Here is a 22,966-nt window from a genome sequence, read left to right on the forward strand (position 1 = left end):
TCTTTTTACAGTGCCTGTAGTTTCTCTCATGTGGAATAATATATGCTTAGCAACATTTTTTTGAGGAATTTGCAGCTGTCTTTGATGCTTATGTTCACTTAGCTACTGCTGTCTATTAGTTTATTGAAGCCTCCTCACTTCTAGTCCATCATCTTTTTTTTCTCTTCTTCCTTGCCTTTCCAAGAATCATATACCCTGTGATTCCAAGGCTACTCTTACATATCTGACCTTTCACCTTCACATTCTCACATCATTCTTTACTGCTTAGCTTCAAATCTGGAAAACCCTACACTTTTTTAAACAGGAATTGCCAGTGATTCCAGGAACTCACTGGACATTGGCGTTCTGTTGCATTCTTTCACTAAGGAGAACCTGGACTCTTAAAATCCCACATTAGTATTATATCCTGTCCCTTGGCTGATTCTGCTTTTTGGACACAAAAACCCTCAAGTCTTCCTTGTTTAATATTTTGCAATCCTTGCAATCAAAGCCTTCATACTCTTTTCCCCATTTATCTTCTCAGAGATAGTAAATTCCTCCACGTTCTGGATCTCCCAGCACACCTGTGTACCCTTGAATGCAGGGCAGTATATCTTAATCTTTCCTGTCCTTTTGAGCAAGCTAATGCTTCCCTTATTAATATTCCAGTCATGCCACCACCTCAGCACAAGTCATGAGTATATTGGTGAAGGCAGTATCCATTAATGAGTTAAAAAGTCTTAGTGCCTTTAAGAAGATGCATGTGTTGGAAAGCCCAAGGACTTAAAAAACTGAAAAACATTTAGGGGAAGTCTTCTGAGAAAAAAAGAAACTCTCAGAAGGACAGGACAGAGCAAGGAGAGTGCAGCATAACCATGGTTCACACCACTCACCTTGAGGCAGGAGCGAAAATGAGACTGGATAAGTGCTCTGAGAGACCTGGGACACCACAGCAGAGAACAGCAGAACCATTCACTTAAATAGAGAGAACCTGAAAAAAAATGAAGTATATTAAGAAAGGAATATTTTCCACTACCTACAAGGAGAGAAATCTTTGGACACATGGCTTGTGCCAAATATTTTGCTATGCTTGGTGCATCAGCAGGATTCTGGCAGGTGTCCTTAGGAAAACAGAGCACATGTTTGTGCACATTCTGCACCTCCTCTGGGAGACACTGTTTCTGCAGATGGCTGTTTGGGTTGTGTTTGGCACCCACTGGGGACAACACAGGAAAGAAAACAATGGTGGTGGTATTAAGGGGTATTAAAGTATTAGGTGATATTCTTACCTGGGGAAGGCAGTAGAAAAGCATGACCAGAAACTCTGAGTAGCCAGAAGTTTACCAAAATACCAACAGTAAGTCCTGTTAAGCAGAAATAACACATCTGGGAGAGAAATTAGGATGTGAGTAGGCCACTATAAAGCCATTTCCGAAACATTTGCTTGAAGAGGCAAGAATGCTGAAGACTGCATTCCCCAGCTGTCCCTGCCAGGCTGGGGAGTGCTGACTGCTCAAGTTGTCCAGCTCCAAAGCAGCAGCCTGCTCCTATGGATAGAGCTGTCCTGAGGCTGTGGCCACAGTGCCTCGTGGCAGGCAGCCCACGGTGGCTCCTCAGGACCTGTGGCAGCTTGGCCAGCACGTGATGTTTTTAGGCAGTGGCTTTGGCTGGAGCATAGCTCTGCTCTGGCACATGTGAAGCCAGAGACAGTAACTTGGATATAATGGGTACAAAAAGAAATGGTGCCACTGCACTCGTGCAGAGAAGGAGGCTTCAGCCTGAAATCAGGGGTGAAAAGTAATCATGTTCTGTAAAAAGCAGTGGCTGTTGGGCTGACCATAAGCCATTGTCCCTAAGGACCTAGTAAACTTCTTATAAGGATTTGAAACTCATTTTAGCCGCTACATTTTCACCTTTGATTTAAAATCAAATGCAAATCTGAGAAAGATTTACAGCTGCAAATATATTTTCTACACCACAAATAGTCAGAGTGCAAAAACTGGAATTAAATTTCCCCGAGGTCAGTCTGATAAAAGAAAACAGTGTAGTCTTGGACAAAATGATTTTCAAGAGCTCAAGTGCGTGTTAGGCAAAGAACCACTATGGTTTTTTGTACACTTTCCTCTAAATAATCACAACTGATCTTTGTTGGTGACAAAGTTAGGTAGGCCTCTGGTCTGGCACTTATTTGTTCCTCTGAACTACTGGTGAGAACAGAAAGTGAAATCCATGAGCAGTGGCCCATGTACAGGTTATTTTCTCACCCTGCTAAGATGGAGTTCTTGTTGTTTGGAAGTATTTTGTTTAAAGGCACTGTGCAGTGATTCCAAAGGCACCAAAAAAATGTGCTTAAAAGGATACATGAAAGTCAACCAAGGGACTGAAAAATCTAAGAGAAGGGCCAGGGATGTTTTATATTGGCCTTAAATAAACAGTGCCATTGTGGAAAGTTAAATATGGTAGCATCTGCCAAAAATACTACTCAAGCGAAAGAGCCTATGTTGGTAGCAAAAGAAATATCTCCCCCTCTCTCCTCTCCTGGCATGAAGCAGGCATAGGTTTGTTTATGTTGGCTATATAAACTTCATTGCTTCAAGAGAATTATTCTCAATTCCTGAAATGGATTCATTTGTAGGTATTAGAATAATAAAAAAAGGACGACCTCATGTAGAAACTCTGTTTCACTGTAGCTGATTTTTCTCCATTATCAGACATTGTGCTTGAGCTAACATAGAGACTTGGAGGGGTCTCTATGCAGAACTAGGACCCAATCAAGTCATATTTTTCAAGAGAGTCTCACACAGTCAGAGACCCCAGGAGGGTGAGCCATTTCAGTCCCAGAACACAGTATAATCAAAACAAAAAGGTTTACAATCAACCTGGGGAGCACAATTTGTCCCCTAACTGAGTAAACACAGTAGCTGCATTTTATAGCTCTGAATTCAAGAGGTCATTCCTGCCTGAAAAAGTACCGGTGTGAGCTTAATACCCATTGAATACATCTGTAATCTGAGCCTCAGCCCGTCCTGTGGGCAGGTCACAGAGGAAAAATATCTTCAAAACACAGAGATTTGCATGCAGAAGGATGACTCTCATGTGTCTAGAGAACCACAAAGGGCAGAAGAGGTACAAAGACTTTGCCTAATGCAACTGCAGTTGAACAATGACCGGGAATCTGCTTCTTACACAGAGCAAAATTGCACAAACCACAATTTCTCCTCCCTGGGAACACAGAGAGCAGTGGAGCTCACCTCCTGCCTGCAGCCGAGTTAGCCATTTTCTGCAAGGAGAACATTACATTTAATCCAGCAGGGAGGTCCCTATTCAGGTCTCTACCAAATGCTGCCTTTCAGCTTAATGTTTAATCATTCAAGCTGCCCTCATGCCTTTATGAATATAATATGAAAGGGCTAGAAAAAGAACTGTTTGCCTCTAAGATTCATTGCCATCAGATAAAATGATGATATTTATGTGGTGTGTTACACTAAAGAAAATTACTCTACTGGGGCACAGCTCAGTGCTGGCAGAAACAGTGAAAGAGATGCTAAATTTCTGGAACTGCTGTGAAAGACTGAAGATATTTGTTATTTCAGTATCATGATAAGCAATATGTGCATTGAAATTCCATTCCATAAAAGACTATATACTAACATTCAATCAATAAGACCTTTTGTTTTTGCGGGTTTTCCCCCCGCAGGGACTTTTTTTCAGGTCATGCCTCAGAAATGAACAATGAGCATGTAAAATTTAAACTTTTACATTAAGTAAGCTCAAGACCTGAGAAGACTGAGTGCATGTGGGGAAAAACACGAAGGATCTTCTATTCTCCACTTAATCATGCTGGTTACATTTTTCTATAGTTCTGACTTGGAGATACACGGAAATCAAACAGTATTTGTAGCATAAAAAATATTCAGTTGCCATCCTTTATGCTTTCAAATGGAAGATGTGAAAATGCCACAGGGTGAGATTTTTATTTATGTAAATATGTATTTTTATGTTTCAAGTGTTTGTCAGGCCAGAAGAGTGTAAAAAATTGAATTTGACAGTTAATTTCTAATCACCTCCTTTATCATCCATTGCAGTGCAGTAATAAATCCTACTTCACTTCTCTCCTGGACTCTTTTTATTCTAATCACTGCGTTTCCATGGCTGATGTTTTCATACCTCAACCTGCTTTCCTAGGCTCTAAGATGTGCTTCAGGATCCATCATCAGAGTTCCACTGTCTTGCAAAACCTACAATCACCTAACATTTAGAAATACTACATTAACAAAGGGAAAGGAGTCCTTAATTGGATTTTTTCAATGTATTTAGTACATTTAGTGATGTATATCCTTTTAGCATGTCCTCTTCAGGCTTGATTCATACAAGAAAATAGTTAGCAACTAATAAAATAAGTTGATGAAACCTTTACAGAATCACTGTGTCCAGCAACAGCCCCTGGGCCAAAAATGACTTGGGAACAAGGGCAGGAAAGTTGTAATGAGAGGGAATGGAAATTTTACTTTGCATAAGGAGGCCAGAAGAGCTTGACATATTTAGTGTAGCAAAACAAAAGCTGATACAGAATGTCATTGCTTTCTATAAATATACTAGGAGGTTAAACATCAAGGAAGGGAAAGATCTTTTGAAGATAAAGTACAGTGTTGGCACAAGAACAAATGGGCATAAACTGCCCATGAATGTATTTTAACTGGAAGCTGAAAGACATTATGTAGCCAGTTGAGCAGTCAGCGCTGGGGAGAGCAGGCTTCCAATGCAAGTGTGGGGGCAGGAGAGGGTTTGTAAGATGGAGTGAGAACAGCTGAGGAAAGGCATCGTGTGATGTGGCCTGGGGCTAGCGGGGAACTGGGCTCCAAGACACAGGGGGTCCCCTCCAGCCCTCTGTTCCTTTGTTTTAATTTTTCTCAAAGGTATTTGGAGATTCTGCATGGTGATGTCTCACAGCTGGTAAAGGATATGGCTCAGAGAAGAAAAAGAAATAAGCAACATGTTTTGGCTAGCCAGATGTATGTTATTACTTTATTCCCAATTCACAGGAAATGAGCAATCATTTAGTACTGACAGGTACATACTGGAACCTACTATCTTTCTTTTAAACCTTGAAATAATGTACTACAGAAGTTTAGCATTAACCTTAAAGTAGATTTCACATTTTTGCCAAGGTTACTGTGATATCTTGTGAAACCTATGGGGGAAAACAGAACAAGAAGGAGGCAGCAGGCAGAAACGATATAAATTGCTGCCAGAATGGCTGAAATGTTAGCAAGGTTAAAAAAAACCCAATCATCCAAAACTCTTCTGCTCAAAGAGAAGCCTCAGTGAAAGGTCTCTTGGGAGCTGCAGAAGGTTAGGTAGGTCTGATCTTCATTGGGGTGTAACCCAAATTACCATCTTAATAGACAATTAGACAAGACAAAAGTGATGGTAAAAGCAGCAAGTGTCTCACTGAATCAAACGACTCCAGTTTGTTAACTGCATTAAGTGGAGTGGGTTACAGCTATATAAGGGTAGGTCATTTCAGGTCTAAGACAAGGTCAGTGTTGTTTACCAGGATGATTCAGTTTGGCTTTTTACATAACTTTTTAGTGTTTGCCTCTGAAGAGGTGAAGGTTAGGTATGATAGCAACTAAAGAAAAACTCAGGCCAATACTTTCTAATGTTGCTAGAGAGTTCAGCATACCTTTCCTTAAAAACAGATAAGGCTGGGCATTCAAAGGCATGCAAGTATCCAGCTCTATCAGCAGCCAGTTTGTCTAAGGAGAAATCTGAATGGAGTCTGAGAGCCAGCAGGTTGCTGCTCAGGGTGTCACCATTCCCACTTTCTCCTTTTCCACTGAGCAAGTCAATGTCAGAAGTGACACTGGAAAATCTTGGTTTTCCCAGACACCCCTTGAACTGGCAAGTCAGGATGATTTCTAAATAGCAAATGGAAACAGAACCATTCAGGTTGAAAGGGTCTTCTAGATATCACCTTGCCCAATCTGCTCTTCAAAGCATGGTTAACGTGGCCAGCTGAGGTTTGAGTATCTCAAAGAACAGCTATTACAATCTCTCTGGGTAACCTGGGCATTGTTCAACTGTTCTTGCTGGGATTCTTTTCTCCCATATGTCCAACTGTAATTTCACATTCTTACATTTGTGTTGCCTGTTTATCTTCCTGCTATGTAGCTTCAGCAAGAGTCAGTCCCATACTTCTCTACAACCATTCCCTAGGTAACAGAAAACAACAGTAATATTTCTCCTGATTCTTTTCATCCCCAGGCTCAGCAAAGCCAATTCTCTCAGCTTCACTTCATTGCCTCTTGCTTCAGCCCCTTGAGCGTCTCGCTGCCCTTCTTCTGGACTCCACCATGTATCAGTGTTCCTCTGTACCAGGGGTTCCCATACTGGACACATTATTTCATACAAGGTCTCATGATTGCCAAGGGCAGGAGAACAATCCCCTCCTTTGGCCCCTTGGTTTTACCCTTCTGTAGGAGATTAGTCAGTTCTGGAACCCTTCCTGTTACAGCCCAGTATGCAGAGGGACCTTATTCCCCGAGGGCACACCGCTGACATGTTTAACCTGTTGTTCACCAGGACTGCCATCTCCTTTCCTGGTGAGCCAGCATGACTCCAGCTGTCTTCCTGTGTTGTGTTAATTCATCCCAAGGGCAGCTTTTGTGCTTTCCTTTGTTGAACTGCAGGAGTTTTCCCATGGCCCATTTCTCCAGCCTGCTGTTGTCCTTCTGGATGGCTGCTCTGCCCTCCAGAATACTGATCACCCTCCCCAGTTTGATATTATCTGCAAATCTGCTGAGAGTGCATTATAGATTATTGTCCACATCACTAAGGGGTACATTAAACACCATCAGCCCCACTGTTAAATCCAGTAAACTGCTCAACTGGTTATTAGTTAGACTGAACCATTGGTTAATTTTCTTTGAGCCTGAAGATTCAGTCAGTTTATCACAGATCTTAAAATCCAGGCATCTAGTCCATATCTCCCCAGTTTGGCTACAAGGGTGCTACAGGAAATAATCTCTGAAGTATTGCTTAAATCAAGGGAAATGCCATCCATTGTATTCGTCTCATGTTCAGAGCCAGACATCACAGAAGGCAACCAGGCTAGAACAATTTAAATTCCTTTAAGATATCATTCTGAATTTCATATTTAAGTTCTGAAATTGCCACCTTTTCCAACATCCTTCCTCCAAAATTGTATCTCGCATCCACAATATCACTAATATGATTGGGTTTTATCCTTGAGGCAGGATCAGCAACCCAGCACTTTCAAATCTCTGTCACCAAGACTCAGAAGCTGTCCTGAAAATCATCCAGATCTTTGCTCATGAATCTTTTCCAACATCTTCAAAAATAAGGCTAAGCAGAGTCCCCTGCCCTTCCTTTATTCATTCATTTTAGATGAGCCAGAATTAAAAGATACAGATAGGAAAGCTAACTTCACTTTTCACTTTTCATCTCTATATTTTTCCCCTGTGTGTACTTGTATTTTTTTCTCTAGAATCTATAAAGTCTATTTTCCTCTTTTTATGTTGTGTGAGGAAGGATATAAATGGACTAGCACCCTTTTTTTGAGCTTATGCACATTCTCATTTTCTTTTTACTTTTTTTTTTTTTTCCTTTTGGATTGATATTCATGTGACTTTAGCTAAACTGAACTCTTGCAAGTAACTGTAAGGCTGAACAACCTGCAGGTAATTTTTAGTATCCCCAGAGGAATGCCGTTAACTTCTACTCATCTCCAGTCTGAGTTGGTTCTTTTTGAAGTAGGTCTTCATGTGGTGAACAGGAAGACTATGAGGGTTTTATTATAGTTGGCTTCCTTTACTGCATTAGCGTTTATATTTTCCCAGTAGAAATCCCCAAATTGAAAATATGGAGGTGTCAGCTAGCACCACTTTATTTAAGGTTGTGTCAACATTTCCTATAAACGTTGTTTTTCTACGGTTTATAACTAGACCATAAAAATGTGTTCAACGCAGAAACTTGGCATAAAAGAGTTCAGCCTGGGAGAGAGTTTTCACAATTAAAAATTGAAAAGTCCACTCTGCTGATTTTAACTAATATCTGTTTAATTAAATGGAAATTAGTTGATTTAAAGATGCATTTTTACAGCATAATTCAAAGCAAGCTTTTATTTAAAAGAATAAATTCACCAAGGGATTATTTCATTAATTTTATCTTGTTGCATTCAGTAGTATAGAAAAGTCAAAATTACTAAGGGATTGCACACTAGGAAATAGTGACTACATCTGCAAGTGCTGGTTTGTATAAGCCTCTTTGCTACACATAAGGAAATATTTTTAATGGGGGGGTCTAATAGTGCATAATATGATGTTTTCACAATATTTCCTATTATAAAATCACATTTTGACACATTGTCAAGTTTTAACCACTTGGGATGATATTTTATATTCCAGGTGTATGCCTAAGGCAGAATTTTTGGAAAAAAAATGTCAAAACAGTTTAGCAGATTCTGGGAACAAGAATTGAGAAAATATTTTGTTTTGTTCATATTACTGAAAAAAATGATAACAAACTTTTTTTTCAGAAGGCCCAGTTTCTCAGAAGTTTGTAGCAGTGACTGAAAATGCAGGGGAGGAGCAAAGTGGCCTTTTCTGTTGGGAAATACCTGTTGCTGTTTTTATAAAAATCTCTCATTTAGGTCCAGTTAGAAACTTTTGGAATAAAACCTGCTTTGCCCATGCTAAGTAGAGACATTTTAATTTAGGAATTAATATATCCATAGCTCCCATCTTTAGGGCACACATGCAAGTTTCTCAGGACTGCTGGAGTGGATGGAGGAAGATGCTGTTTGTCCCGGAGAGTGACTGAACATGTTCTGTCCACTCAGCTCCTGCCTGGCACAAAGCTGGTATGACCATCATCTTTACCATGGCCTGAATGTACTCCATCCAAAGTCAAAGAAATTGGATTTTTGCAACATTGGTTGCTCAAAGTCAGTGTCAGGTTGGGACAAAACATCACTGCCAGAACTAAGGCAGTGTAAACAAAAAATTCTTTGGGGCAGCTGGAAAGAAGGAAAAAAATTGACTAAAGGAAAACAACAAACAGATAATGGAACCAAGAAGCAACAACTGGTTAGGAGTGGGAATTGGCTGACCAAAGAGGGAGGGATATGACAGTGGTGAGGCTCTGGGCTCCTCCAGTAAGAAGACTGAGGCTGAGATCCAGGATCTGAGACTGTGGCAGATGTTGTGAGAGAACTGGGCAAGAAAAAAATATTCTTCCTCAAGGATATATGAGCATGTATCTCCAGTGGTCAGGCTAGGCCAAAGTTTGAGACGTACATCTGAATTCCAGAGGATGGGTTGTGAACTTTGAGTATGGAGCTAAGCACTGCTCCAGACACTAGCAAGTCCTGAACGGTGACTGGTAAATCCAAGAATTCATCATCTGGATATTTTTCTCTTTTTCTAATACTTAAAAGACACTACAACTACATCATGTTATACTGTCCGTGTCGTTTTTTTCCATTTGCAGTAGATGTGATCTTTACTGAAGTAAAGATGTTCAGTCCACTGGGGAAGAGCTGCTCCCCACAGGTGGGGAGAGGACAGCATGGACTTGTGAATGGAAACAGCAGAGGAGTGCTCACAGGCAGCCTCCTACAAAGTTCAAGGCAATGCTATGGATAGTCCAAGGGGTCCCTGTTCCAGATGTAACCCAAAACTTGGTCTCCTAAATGTATTTCTTCTGAGCAAATAGCAGAACAATGGCAGAGTGAAAGATCTAAGAGAAACCTTTTTTGGTGTTGAGCTCCCCGAGTTGGAAATACTATATATACCAATTAAATACAGCCAGGCTGTTTGAACTGCTGTGTTTTAGTAAGCAAGCAGTATATCACAGCAACACCTGAGGGTGCTGCTTTGATCACAGCCTGTCAGCATTTCCGCTGTGAACTTTGTTTATTAGAGGTAGGCTGCAAAAGATCTCTCTATGCTGAAATTTCAGTGCAAAGCCTGTCCCAGTCATCAGTTTAAGAGAATCAGGAGGATAGAAGCTCACGTAATAATGTCATACTCCTATGTGGGATTTTCTTTTTAAATCTGAGGCTTTTCTCCTTTTCTGGAGACTAAAGTTTCTATATCATCTTCAAAGTGCATTAATCCTTACTGCATACCAAAGAAGAAAATCAAACATCTGAATTATTAAGAGAGGTGCTTGAACGGCTGAAAAACTTCTCATCAAATTTTTATCCATTCATTTTGTACAGTTTTCAGGACACAAACGAAGCATTCCTCATCCTGTCTTCCTGCTGGACTCTGAGATGGTTAAACCACATCTAACAGGAATGAAGGACGGGGTGGGGGGGAGAAGTGAAAGGAAGTGTCACATCCTCCGCTGTGAATAGCTGAGCGAGTGCCCGAGCCCTTCATGTGCTGCCTGGAGCAGGCGCTGGGCTCGGGTGTGCTGCGCGCTCTGCTCAGCGGCCCTCACTGCCGGGGCTCTCCCGGGCTCCCCGCTGGAGCCGCTCCGCTTTGTATGAGCTGATTAAATATTCAGAGGATGGCAATGAAAAGGGCTCTGCGGCTCGGCGTGGGGGTGCTCATCCAGGAGGCCGGCTCCCAGTCCCCGTGCCAATGAATATTTAATCGCTTTGTACAAAGTGGAGGAGTTTCAAAAGGAATCCCTGAAAATCTGTGGCTTGGCAGCTCGGGTATTTAACCGAGCAGAGTCTTGGGTCAGAGCCCCTTTTCAGTATTGTGCGGGAGAAGGGATTTAGACGTAAAACCCTGAGAAATGCTTTGGCCGCTGCAGTCTTCAGGACACAGCCTCAGGGTCGTGGTGTGAGGCCGGCTGAGGCGGTCGGCGGGGAGGAGGCAGCGCTGTCCTTCCTTCCCCGGTTACCGAGAGTGCCCTCCCGGGCTCCGGGCACCCGCACGGCCCGGGGGCACCCGCACGGCCCGGGGGCACCCGCACGGCCCGGGGGCACCCGCACGGCCCGGGGGCACCCGCACGGCCCGGGGGCACCCGCACGGCCCGGGCTGCGGCGGGGGAGGCTCAGCCTCGCCCACAGCCAGCCCTGAGCCCCTCGGGGCCTTTGGCACCGGGGCTGCCGCTCAGCTGCGCCGTGTTCCACCTTCCTGAGAAACACTCAGCGGTTTCCTTGGACGCGGTGGGGCTGTGCTCGCTGCAGGTGAGGCACGGCCAGCTGAGAAGACAGGCTCCGAGCAGGTCCTCCCAGATGGGGCTGGAGTTTCAGTGTTGGACATCTTCTACTGCTATGTTCCTGGTCAGTGGTTGCCCTTGGGAAAAGAAGAGATTTTAGATGGCCCGGCATCTTTTACTGCTACAATATTCATGAGGAAAAAAAAATCTGTTTTACGATCACAGCAACCTTCACTACATATTTTTATAACTCCACAGGAACAAGTAACTATAAGTAACTATGCTATTATAAACTGGAGTCAATTTGTATCCACACCTGTTTGTAAGTATTAGATACATGTATACATCAAGTAACATACACATACAAGTGTATCCATGCATCTCTGTCGCTCAAATTCAGTGCGTTCACAGTCTGGAAGTGATCACGCCTGGCTATCAACAAAGCTGCCCTCCCCGGTGCCCTGCCAAACATTGCCATGGTTTATCGTATCACTTCAGCAATCAAACGACAAGTTCATTGTGGATGAAACCCCAGCCTGGATTCAGAGAAATATTTACAGATGTGCTTAACTTTCCATGAGTGAAATTCCACCCCTATTTAGTAACACACTTGATTTCAGCAAGATCCAGCTGCTGCCCCAGGACTGACATCCCTGGCTGTGCTGGGCCTTCTCTGAAGTAGCCTGGGCACATCAGTATTACCTGCAGGTTATTGGGTTTTTATAGGAGCTTGATGAAAAGAGGACTGGTTGTTCTTTGTCAGTTTTTGTGCTGTGCGAGAGAAGCAGCAAGGACTGAATAAAGGACGCCAGAGGGGCTCCCTCCATCCTGCTGGAGCTCACATTGCCCTTCCTGCAGCACTAACCCTTCGGGCTGAGCTCCCCGGGAAACTGAGGCAAGCGCTGGCCGGAGCTGCGGGTGGTGTTCCCGGGCTGCATGTGCTGAGGGCCCGTGCCTTCCCGCAGGGCTGCTCTCCCCCAAAAACGTGACCTGCGGAAGCATCTTCATCTGCCTTCCTCCCTCCTCTGCCGGGTCACGCTGCCAGTGTGAGAAACCTCCCGGCCTTGGAGTGAAAGCGGAGCCGCAGGCCCGGCGGAGGTGAGCAGATGTCGTGGGCTCGGCAGCAGCAGCGGCCCCGCAGGGGAAGGCCCGGTGGCCGAAGCCGCGCTCTGCCAGCCCCCCGCGCAGATGGCCAACCTGAAATCCCACCCAGCGCTGCCGACCGGCCAAATCTGCTGCTGTCAGCAAAAGACAAAACCTCTCCCAAGCCCTGCTGCTGGCGATAAAAGGGAGCGGGCACAGGAGCAGCCCCGCGGAGGCCCCTCGGGAACAATGGCAACCTTTTCAGGAGCCGGAGAGGCAAAGCTGGACAAAGCCTCACGCTGCCCTCAAACTCCAGCTGCTGCTGCCTCACACAAAACAGGGGCTGCAAATTTGGTTTCTTTCATCTAAATCCTCTTAGGCGGTGCGAGCGCGGGGAGCGAGCAGCACCTCGCGTGTCACCCTCCCTGCCTCGGCCGCCAGGGCACGCAGCCTCGAGTGCCGGGCCACCATTTATTGTGGCTTTATTTGACTTTTAGGAACGGGGCAGGGACACAGGCAGCGAGGGGGCACGGAGAGTATTGGCCAGATAATTTGTGCCGGCCTTGCGCTGTTTTGCCTGGAAAAGGGTGAACTTTTCATGTTCTCAAAAGCCAGATGAACGGCACAAGTCATTAGTCACCCAGGTATTTACAGTGTTTTTCCTATTTCCTTTCTCCCATGGCCTCTGTGGTCAGCAGTATAAAATTCCTAGGCACTCCCACCTAAACACAAGTTTCCTGTTTATGCTCTCAGTGGCTTTTATGTTTAGCTGTTAAAACGCGTTGTCTAAAGAACCATAAAACAATATGAACAGAGACTGCAGGTGAGCAAGCAGGAGGGAAAAAGCAAAGCCACGAGCAGGCTGCGCGGAGGCTGGTCTGGCAGGGAGCGGGGCTGGGGAACAAAGGAACAAAGCTCGGTTCCATCCAGGCTGCTGCCGCTGCGCCCGCACTGCCGCGGCCACCTCAGCCCAGAGCCGCGCTGGCGGAGCTTCCTCGGCTCAAACCCGCTGAAAACACCTGACATTAAAGCCTGGGTGGGTCACTGGGTAGTAAAAGTCGTTCAAGGTCTGTGCTATTTAATAACGTAGAGTTGTTTGAGTTATGACACTTCTTTTGAGTATTTTCATTACAGTAGCGCTGCACTCACGCTGCTCCTGTTTGGTCTGGCAGCATTTACATCATGTGAGTTCCTCCTTTAATGTGATGTCTGCTTCATCCTGAAACCTGGGAGAAAAGTTGTCGGTGAGGGCAACGCTGAGATTCTCTGGAGCTGCAGGAAGGGAGAAGCTGCAGCTGACCATCAAACCTACCCCTGGAGCCACTGCGAATTCCTGCCCTGCCACAGGCTCTCCTACACCTTGGTCAGACTGCACAAACGTTTTAAAGTTATGCTGACATCAAGAAAATCCAATTTAAGACACTTTGATGTGACCACACGAGGTTATAATTTCTGAAGACACAAAATATGGTTGTGGTCACACCCTAGATTTAGATAGCTCTTCCCAGAGCCTTTAGGTAACTTTATACCCATAGCTGTATCTATATCACAAGGTAATATTATACACTGATCAACTCGTTTTTATCACCCTCTCAAATATGCCAACTGTTCAAAATAACATTATCGTTGGCTTTTATTACCATTGAAATAAAAATGAGTAATTATAAAAATACAAAATAGACCTTAACCCACCATAACATCTGTAATCAAATTTAACATAATTTCTGTGAAAAACTTTTATACACAACCGTGTGATTTAAGGACCTTTGTCAATACTGTCTTTGATTTTTTGGTTGATTTGGTTTAGCCAGACACGTACAGCTATTTAAACATAGCTTTGTGTATTTAATTATATCATACATGATGTCATTTTTTACTACAGACACCCTTGACATTTAATGTATTTCATCCAGTAATTAGTAAAGAATAATTAAGCTTTTAGTACTATAACTGCTTTTCATGATCCTGTGTCCTCTGGAGCAAGATAGAGCAGGAATAACAAAGTTTATGTTTCAGATACTAAGATTTATTTGCTTTCAGGTTATACATCCGTAATTTTACAGTTTCTGTATACAAAGCAAGTACTGGGATGAAACGTTACAGAATCTGTGTGTTCCCTTACAGAGATTAGCATGAGTGAATAATAGATCCACTGTGTTTGAAATCACAACATACACAGGGAGATGATTTTATGTGCATACATGATATATATAAATACTTGTAATCTATATATTGCATAAATTTGGGGTGTTTTTTTTGCTTAGTAGACTAAAAAGGTTCTAACATACAAAAACTTCATATGCAATATATGTAGCATCATTTCAACAGCTCTGTTTGTACTGGCAACTCTCTCATGAGCAATATGGCACTTCACAAACTTTTTTAAAGACTCTTTTTTGAATACAAATGGTCTTATTTCCAAATATAATTAATTTTTTTTCTGTATGATGCACAGTGGAGCACTGGCCACTGTTCCTCTGTCCATTTTGCAGGTTTGATGCTTTATTAGTTTTTGCCTAAATTTCAGGCCCTTGAGCAGCCAAGCCACAGGAACAGTGTCCTAACTGGAGCACGGCATGGACTGAACGTGTGTTTGTCCACAGTGGGCATCCAGAGCATGTTTTCAAGTGTTTCACTGAAAAGACATGGGTTCATCTCTTCCAGATCCACTCCACAGGCGAAAAGGAGGCACAGGAAGGAGGACTGCTGGGAGACTGGCTTTGGAAGTTGGCTCCTGGCCCTAACTAAGACACTGGTGTGGATGCACCAGTGTTCAGGTTTGAATCTTACTGTCACAGTCCCTTCAGATCCTCCACTGAAGTACGCAGACTTCAGAGCAGTGTGTTCCCAAATCTCATCTTCTGACAACCTCTCTGCAGCCCTGCTCAAATGAGCCCCTTCCCTGCCTTCCCTGACCCTTCTCCTGGTCCCCAGCTGACATCACTCTCTCCCACTGCAGAGAGGTGGGAAAGGTATTTGAAAGCACCTCCCTGGCCTGGCTGTCAATGGAAAGTTAAGGTAGTCTGCAAACCAGGCTAATTTGTAGATATGATTAGCATTACAGTAAGAGACACATAGGGGGGGAAAACGAAAAGAGATGGGAAATCTTTGAACAAGTCAACACAAAGTACTTTCGTGTCGTCTTGATTCTGCAAAGCACTTTGGTTTCATGTTCAGTATCCCAGAGAGGCATCATCATCTGCTGTATGGTAGATGAGGTAGATGAGGTAGACAGGGAGATGACTCACTGGTGAAGGAACACAAGAGGGGAAGCCAGAGCATCATCTGTGGGAACTTCTGAGGGGAAAAGAAAGTGTCTTTGCTGACAGAAGATTACAAATCTTCATGCTTGTTGCAATGTGTGCATCCGACCACTAGCATTATTCTAAGAGCAGCCAAGGAAGCATGAAGAGAAAAAACTGCTCTAAGAGAAGCAATCTGAAATCTGTATTTAATTCTACAAGCAATAAAACTTCTACCAGTGCTGAGGCAAAACCAGATCTGGCAGAATGTGATCTTAGCTAGTTCTCAGGTGAAAGCAAGCAGAAGTTTCCAGCACAGTACATTTTGTTTCCACTGCAGGTTCTTGTGGCCATTTTCCACCCATACCAGTGACAATATGCAAGTGTGTGATTCACTCCTCAGTCTCTTAGGAAGTAAGGCCTTCCCTTTCTCCTGTCACAGAAGTTCTAGTGCCGATGAAAATATAAAATAGGCATAACAGATCTGTTGTTCCTTTGTCAGGTCACAAACAGCTGTGTCCCTGAAAACCAGAGAGCTTTCAGCAGCCCTGAGGGAGCCAGGCAGTCTCCAAACTGGAAGTGCAGAGGATGGATTTGGGCAGAGAAGGAAGGACTGGATTGGTTTACTTCTCAAGTGCTCGGTCAAGATGGGGACCTTGTTCCTCATGGTGATGCAGCTGCCTGTGGTGGCTCCTGCAGGCAGGGCTGTGTCTGCCAAGCTGCAGCTCCAGAGCTGAATTGTCCCAAGTGACTTGAGGCTGCCCTGGCAGTGTCCCACCTGGGCAGTGGTGTCCCTGCTGTGGCTGTGCTCCCCTCCTGTGCCACCTGCACTTCTGGAAGCATCTCCTACCAGTCACTGCACTGCAAGGGGTTGGGCTGGTCCAAGCAGGCAGGGGAGAGGGAAAGCAGCATCTTCTCCCTAGCCTGTATTTCCTGCCAGGATAGAGGTTGCCCCAGGAGAGGTTTCTGTGGGAGAGTGGAAAGAGGTGAGGGACAACTCTTAAAGAGCAACCCAGCTCATGCTGCAGCCAAGACAGCCCTTGCAGCCATGGAGGGACAGCCATTGCCCCCATGCCCAGGCACTTTTATAAACAGAGCACTCCTCCACTTCCTCCTGGTGCTGCATGATAATTCACAGAAATACAAAAGGTTTCCTCTCCCTTCTCTGGCTCATCACAGAGCTGGTCCTCACAGCACCACAACTGGAAATTCAACTTTAAAAGACGAGTGTTGTTTTCTGTACCACTGATGCTCAAATATAGAATACCAGTATGGGTCTGGACACAAATCTGATCTTCCCTGGAAGTGCTTGGGCTGGGCCCCCTTTAAACTGCAAAAAGTAAAATTACTAGATGTGTGCTCCCTGCCTCATGTAGACATGCTACTCTTTCCTCCCTGAATTTCACACATCTCTGATTAAAGAGGAAACCAGAAGTTCCACTCTTTGCTGTGATTATGGCTATTTTATTTGCATTTTGACTCAATTGATGTTATGGGTGGTCCAGCTCATACACAAAGCTTGACTTGTTCTACCCTTGAACTACAGTGGGGCGGATCTTCTGTACTGAGACCTGAAGACAGGTGGACACAGATACAGATCACAGGCCAAGCTGGATTCAAATTTGAAGAGAGTCACAAGGTTTTCAGCAGACATGGACCAGTTTCTGCTTCCAGGTGGGAGTCAGACTAAACTCTGGCTTCATCTATTTTTCTGGACATTCCAAAAACAAGCATTTTGAGAGAAGTTTGGCTTCATTCTTACAAATTTAATAGCAAAAAAATCCATGCAAAGGAAAACTGCACAAAATAGCTTCAAGAACCCCTGAAGCTACGACTGCTGAGATTAATTTACTGTCCCAGATTACTTCCCTAGTATAAGTACACAGTGATTTCTGCCGGTCAGCTCCCTTGAAGTCAGTAGGAGTTTTGTAACACGTTCCATTGCTGCAGTCACTTTCCATTATCCATGGGTGGCTTCCCTGTTGGCAGATAAGCTGCATCCTGGGCCTGAGCCAGCTGAGCCAGCTCCGTGCAGCTCGGCTGAGACGGAGCTCTGAGCTCAGCCCTGCACACCTCTGGGTGACCACAGGGCAGGCACTGGAGCTGGCTGGTTTTATCTGCTGTGAGGGCAGGGAAAGTCCTTGCAAAGGACTGGGAAAGGGGAAGGATGGTGACAAAAAGCAGTATCAGGCTTCAAACAAATAGTTAAAGTCCTTTGAAAAACAATTAATGTGGAATGGGCCCGTTTAGAATTCACTGTTCACTGTTAGCTGAGTTTTTCTAAGTGGAAAGAAAAGATCTGTCAGTGCTTCTAAATCCCAAGGAACAGGAAAGGTATTGCAGAGTTGTACCTCCCTGTGGGCACCAGCCAGCCTCATCCTGCCTGGGGGAGAATGCTGCCTGCTCTCATGCCCACAGGCAGGCACTGCCCCCTCTGCCCCCCTTGCTGGGTGTTGGCAGGCCAGGCTCTGCTCCTGCATGGCTGCCTAATTTACACAAATGCACCGACCTCAGGTCTGAGCTTTCACTTGCAGTTTAGACAGAACCCCCAGAGTAAAGAATTGATCCAATAGGGAGGAACCTTGCTTAAATGAGCAATTTCTACTTAGTCTCTTTCTGATGGAGAGAGGAGAAAGAAAATGAAGTGCGAACCCCATCAATTTACCAAGTTCTTGTTGGTTCTAAACAGCTCTAACATGTACAGTTCTGCCTTTAGAGAGGACACCACATACACTATATATACACATTTATTTACACACAGCCACAGGTTGCATGGCAAGTTATCTGTGGAATGGTGTCTTGGAGCTCTACTAAGTCAAGGAGGAATGTAGCTACACAGATTGAGGGGAATTCAGAGAAGATGTTTTGTTAGCTCATCCAAAGGAAAGAGTGTTAACATGTACTTGGGGTGCTGTGAGCAGAGAAGGTTAAAATATCGTAAGCATAGAAAAGAGAGGCACTCAACCCATGGAAAATATATTAAATAGTCCATTTAATCATCATTCTTTGTTTTCAACCAACAAAACTGGTTTTTGGGGAAGTCCCCACTCCTAGCCTCAAGTCCCCTTGTTTTCAGAGATTCTGTGTGGCAAGGGAGCTGTAGCAGCACAGCATGGACTTATCTTTCATGACTGGCACAAACAGCTTCACCCAACAATAAGAGTCCTCCAACAACAACAGTGTAATAACTTCTTCCCTCTGGAATTTTGTATCACACAAGATTTCCCAAAGGTGGATAACTGCTGCAAAGATATCGACCTCTTTGAGCCAGTTTGGAATTGATATGAAAGCACCAAGTTCCCAGTGCTAGGACACCTTCTCTCATGCTGTACCCACTGAGCATGCAGACCTCTCAATTGTTCCCCACTGAACTCAGAGCTGAAATGCCAAATTTGCACAGAGGTCCATCTCAGGGCCTGTTCTGGCTGTTTCTGTCTCTCAGTGATGGACAGCTGCTGACACTGGCTTTTCCTCAAACTCAGCACTGTGGTGAGGGAGGAAGTCCATTCCAGTTAGTTCAAAACAGGAGAAAGTGTCCCTAGCAGTGATCTGGGGTCACCCTTGGGTCCTCCAGGCACCACTGAAAGGAGTTCTCTGTCCCAACACTGTGCAGGACCCTCAGAGCTGTCACTCTAGAGCTGTGTGGGGCCAGAGGAAAGCTTGGGACGTGCCCAACACTCAGGCACAAGGCAGGCACGAGCCTTATGTGGCTTTCTTTGGTCAGGACTTCAGGTTTCATTCCTCAAGGCTACAAGAAACTCCAGTAGAAATTCTGAAATGACCTGTGAGGAGCACATTGCTGCCCAAAAATACCCAAGAGAATATAGAGAAGGTAGCTTGGGGCCCTGTGGGTATTTAAAGCACTGCTGAGCTTCTCTGCTCTACTGCTTTCTGTGCAGGGATGCAGGGACACAAAATTCACAGAAAAAGGGGGAGACAGAAATGTCCCCAAATCACAACAGCAAACATCTTCCTCACAAAAGTACTCTAAATTCAGTGGTCACACAACAGAATGCTATAAATCCTGAGTAACCTCACTTGGCTGAGAGTGCATGACTGATGTCAGATTTTTTGAGCAGGACTTAAATCACCTCAAGATGAAAACTGCATTAAGGATCAGAGAACAGACAGAATCCCTGTCCTCTCCTTCTGAGCAGATTCTCCTTGATATATGGCTCCCAAAGTATAAAGAGCAAGAAGTTGTCCAAATAAAAATCAGCTCAAGGTGTGTGGGATGAGAAGTAAAACAGTCTCAGACACAGATACTGCTGGAGATTTGGCAATGTCTTGTATCCAGCAGAGTGAAAATTTCAGACATCAGCAGTTTGGTCTAAACCCACTGCTTTGCATGTGGGTTTTACAAACCCAAGCTTGTACAACAGATGTCACAGAATGTCCCCAGACATATCCAAGAGACAATTCACAGGCAGCTCCTGCCTTCCTAAACATTTTAGGGATTTAATCCCTAATCCAAGAGCTTGATCTCAGGCATGTAAATGTTTGAATTAAATGCTTGATTTGGACCTGGCTCCTCATCCTGTCTTATTTCTGCTTGGGTTTATTGGGAATACAAGCCTTCAGAGTGTGGATGTGTCATCTATTTTGTTTCTGCTGACTTCGGCATGTGAACATATCCTGCTCGTAAAGACGACGAGGCTGATCCCCGCTGTGGCCAGCTGGATGCATCGCAGAAGGGACTACCTCCTGTTGAAGCAAATTGTTTTTATTCCTCAAACAGAAGCCAGGAGATTTCTACAATTAATGGCCCACAATATTGGAATGCCTGAAATCTCAAAGAAAACAGGTTGTCAGAGCACTACACGTTGGGTCTGGGGAGTGGTGGCCTGCTGAATTCACCTTCTCTAGTCATGCAGGACCCAGAAATTTGTACTACAGATAGTTTCATACTAGCTGACAGTGACAAAATTTGCCAGAACACACAAAAGGAAAATAAAATAAAATAAAATAAAATAAAATAAAATAAAATAAAATAAAATAAAATAAAATAAAATAAAATAAAATAAAATAAAATAAAATAAAATAAAATAAAATAAAATAAAATAAAATAAATCTGCTATTTTGTATGCATGGACCTGCTACAAGGATCTGCATACATGCCTCACAGAATGATGTGCACAATGGCAACTGGAAAAATGTTCTTTTGGGTGTGTTAAATGACACCTATGTCCAAGCAGTCCTGCACAAACCCTGTGTACCCAGAAATAGAAAATGCCATACTGAATACATTCCTTAGATTGATTTCTGCCTGCACTGTTACTGTTTTATCCCAGTCATGTAGTTATTTCACATGCTAACAGGGACCAGGCCACTTCAACCAAGGATATGTGGACAAGTGGGAAAAGACTGAAGCTCCAGCCTGATTAGGTGCTGCTGATTCTCAAAATACTCATATTTTGAGAGAACCTGCATGATCATCTCAGAGGTGCCCATGTGCTGTAACCCAGCTGTTAAACACTGCCCAAACCATATGTAGGTGTGTGGGGCAGGAGCAGCTACACATAAAACCCACACATAAAAGGCACTGAAAGTGGGAAAATCTGTTCTGCTGTAGTGTGACTTTTGGGAGTCTGAAAAGGGAGCTAGTGTAGCTACTGTAGCACAGATCTACACCACAGCTCACTGTGCATTAAAAGCAATGTAACTACCCATCAAATCCACAGAGCAGTCAATATATTCAAATGTTCTCTTCTTCAAATATTTTTTTGCTGGATACGAAATGTACTTGGCCCCCAAGGGTAATGGCCTGAGGAAGAGGCAGAGGCTTAAGCCCATGTACAGATCAACCTGCTCATCACTCTGCTGCATGGTGGCCTCATTACCCATTAGAGGAGCTCAAAGAAGGTCTGAACAAGTTCAAAGGATCCAGCTGAAATTTTACTTACCACATATTTAAATAATTATTTCTATACAACATGATTCACTTTTCATTCTTTGTAAAATCCCCCATGATATAGTCCTATCCACTATCTGTTCCAAAAGCCATTGCATCCTCTTTTTAATGAGAATCAGATGCATCCTTGTAATTTGGACCAGCTTATCAAGTTCAGGCTTCTGCAACCCAGCTCTTAGAAATATGTCCTACATTCATATGAAAATTACACTGAAATCAAAAACACCAAACAAACTGGGCCCAGAGGTCCAGTGCTATGTTTGGAACATGTGCTATTCAACCAAAAGCAGACAAACAGAACACTAACAGCTTTTGTTTGATGTTCAGTGGGAAGGTACCTGCCAGACTCACCTGTTTCAATGTGTGCCCATACATTAAATAGCCTCACCAGTTTCTAATCTGCCAGATCCCACCTCCTCTTTGTCCTCTTTGATTTCTTTGGAGTGAAGGCATCAATCCTATGGACTGGAGTCCCGGAAGCACAGAAACATCTAAACACAAATAATCCTTTCCTATCTTCCATTTTGCATCTAAATTCCCCTTCTGCACTGAAGACCCACTGTGAATACAGACATATGTTTTTAAAGAGCCACAGTTTTGTCTTGCTGATCACAATGTAATTAGGAAGCTATTTGGCACAAACAGGAACTTCTGTACTAATTTGGCACTATCCCATCCTGCTACTGGCAGCATTGGTTTTGCTCTCTGTTGGCGACTCTCCTAGATGTCTTACAGCTCCTGGAAACATCAGCCATGCCTATTCAAGGAATAAGCTGGCAGGATGCTGACACCTTGTGCAGTACACCCAGCAGCAGTGTGGCTGTGTGATGTTGGCTCATTACCAGACTGCACCACTGGATCTTCTGATGGGGTATGGCATTATGGAGACAGGTGAATGGTTTGTGTTATGAAAGCCAGCATGACATTTCCCATTAACTCAGCTTCAATTACAAGGTTTTATTTGAGTTATTCTTTGAAGTGGGGTCCTACGTCAATATCTCATTAGCTTTTTTTCCTGAAGAACTTAAAGGAGAATGCATTTCCCCCTTTGTCTCACTTGCTTTAAAAGGAAAGGGCACATGCAGCTCCTAAATTATGACACTTCGGGTTTCAGAGGTTTCAGATATCCTTGTTGATGATCTATGGGAATATGGGTCTCCCTAATCTAGCACACTGTCTCCAACAATCTCTTGTCACTTTCATCAATAATGAGAGAACATGTATTGCTAATTCCGGTTCCTGGAATTCTGGAAGAGAAAAGCTCATAACCTTTACAAAAGAATGTTTTTATCATGATTACTTGGCCAGTGGCCACTGTCAGTCAGTTGAAGAGACGGAGTATCCATGGTTTTCATCATGAAGCCAGTTTTATTAACCACACTGCTGGTTTATATACCCTTCAAGCATAAGCTAAAACAATAACCATATCTATGTTTCTTAGTAACATTGCTTAACTATGGGCTAGTACAGCCTTGTACAGGCCTGTACTGTCTTGCACACAAACATACATGCACACACCTTGATCTCTTCCCTCTTCAGGGTCGTGCCTTGACTTGCCAGGGCATGTAGCCCTCTAGCACATCTACTTCTGCAATGAGTTTAGCACTGC

The 22,966-nt window shown here is 43.9% G+C and overlaps 1 long non-coding RNA gene across 1 annotated transcript in view; it reads right to left on the reverse strand.

Moving 5' to 3' along the window:
* Window positions 1-22,966, reverse strand: part of LOC134559702 (uncharacterized) — a 39,341-nt gene that overhangs the window by 9,656 nt on the left and 6,719 nt on the right. Inside the window, exon 2 of the long non-coding RNA XR_010082569.1 lies at window positions 873-970. This is a non-coding gene — a long non-coding RNA (uncharacterized LOC134559702). The remainder of the gene's footprint in view (window positions 1-872; window positions 971-22,966) is intronic.

The sequence above is a fragment of the Prinia subflava genome, chromosome 1 (assembly GCF_021018805.1).
Source record: "Prinia subflava isolate CZ2003 ecotype Zambia chromosome 1, Cam_Psub_1.2, whole genome shotgun sequence".
Classification (NCBI taxonomy): domain Eukaryota; kingdom Metazoa; phylum Chordata; class Aves; order Passeriformes; family Cisticolidae; genus Prinia; species Prinia subflava.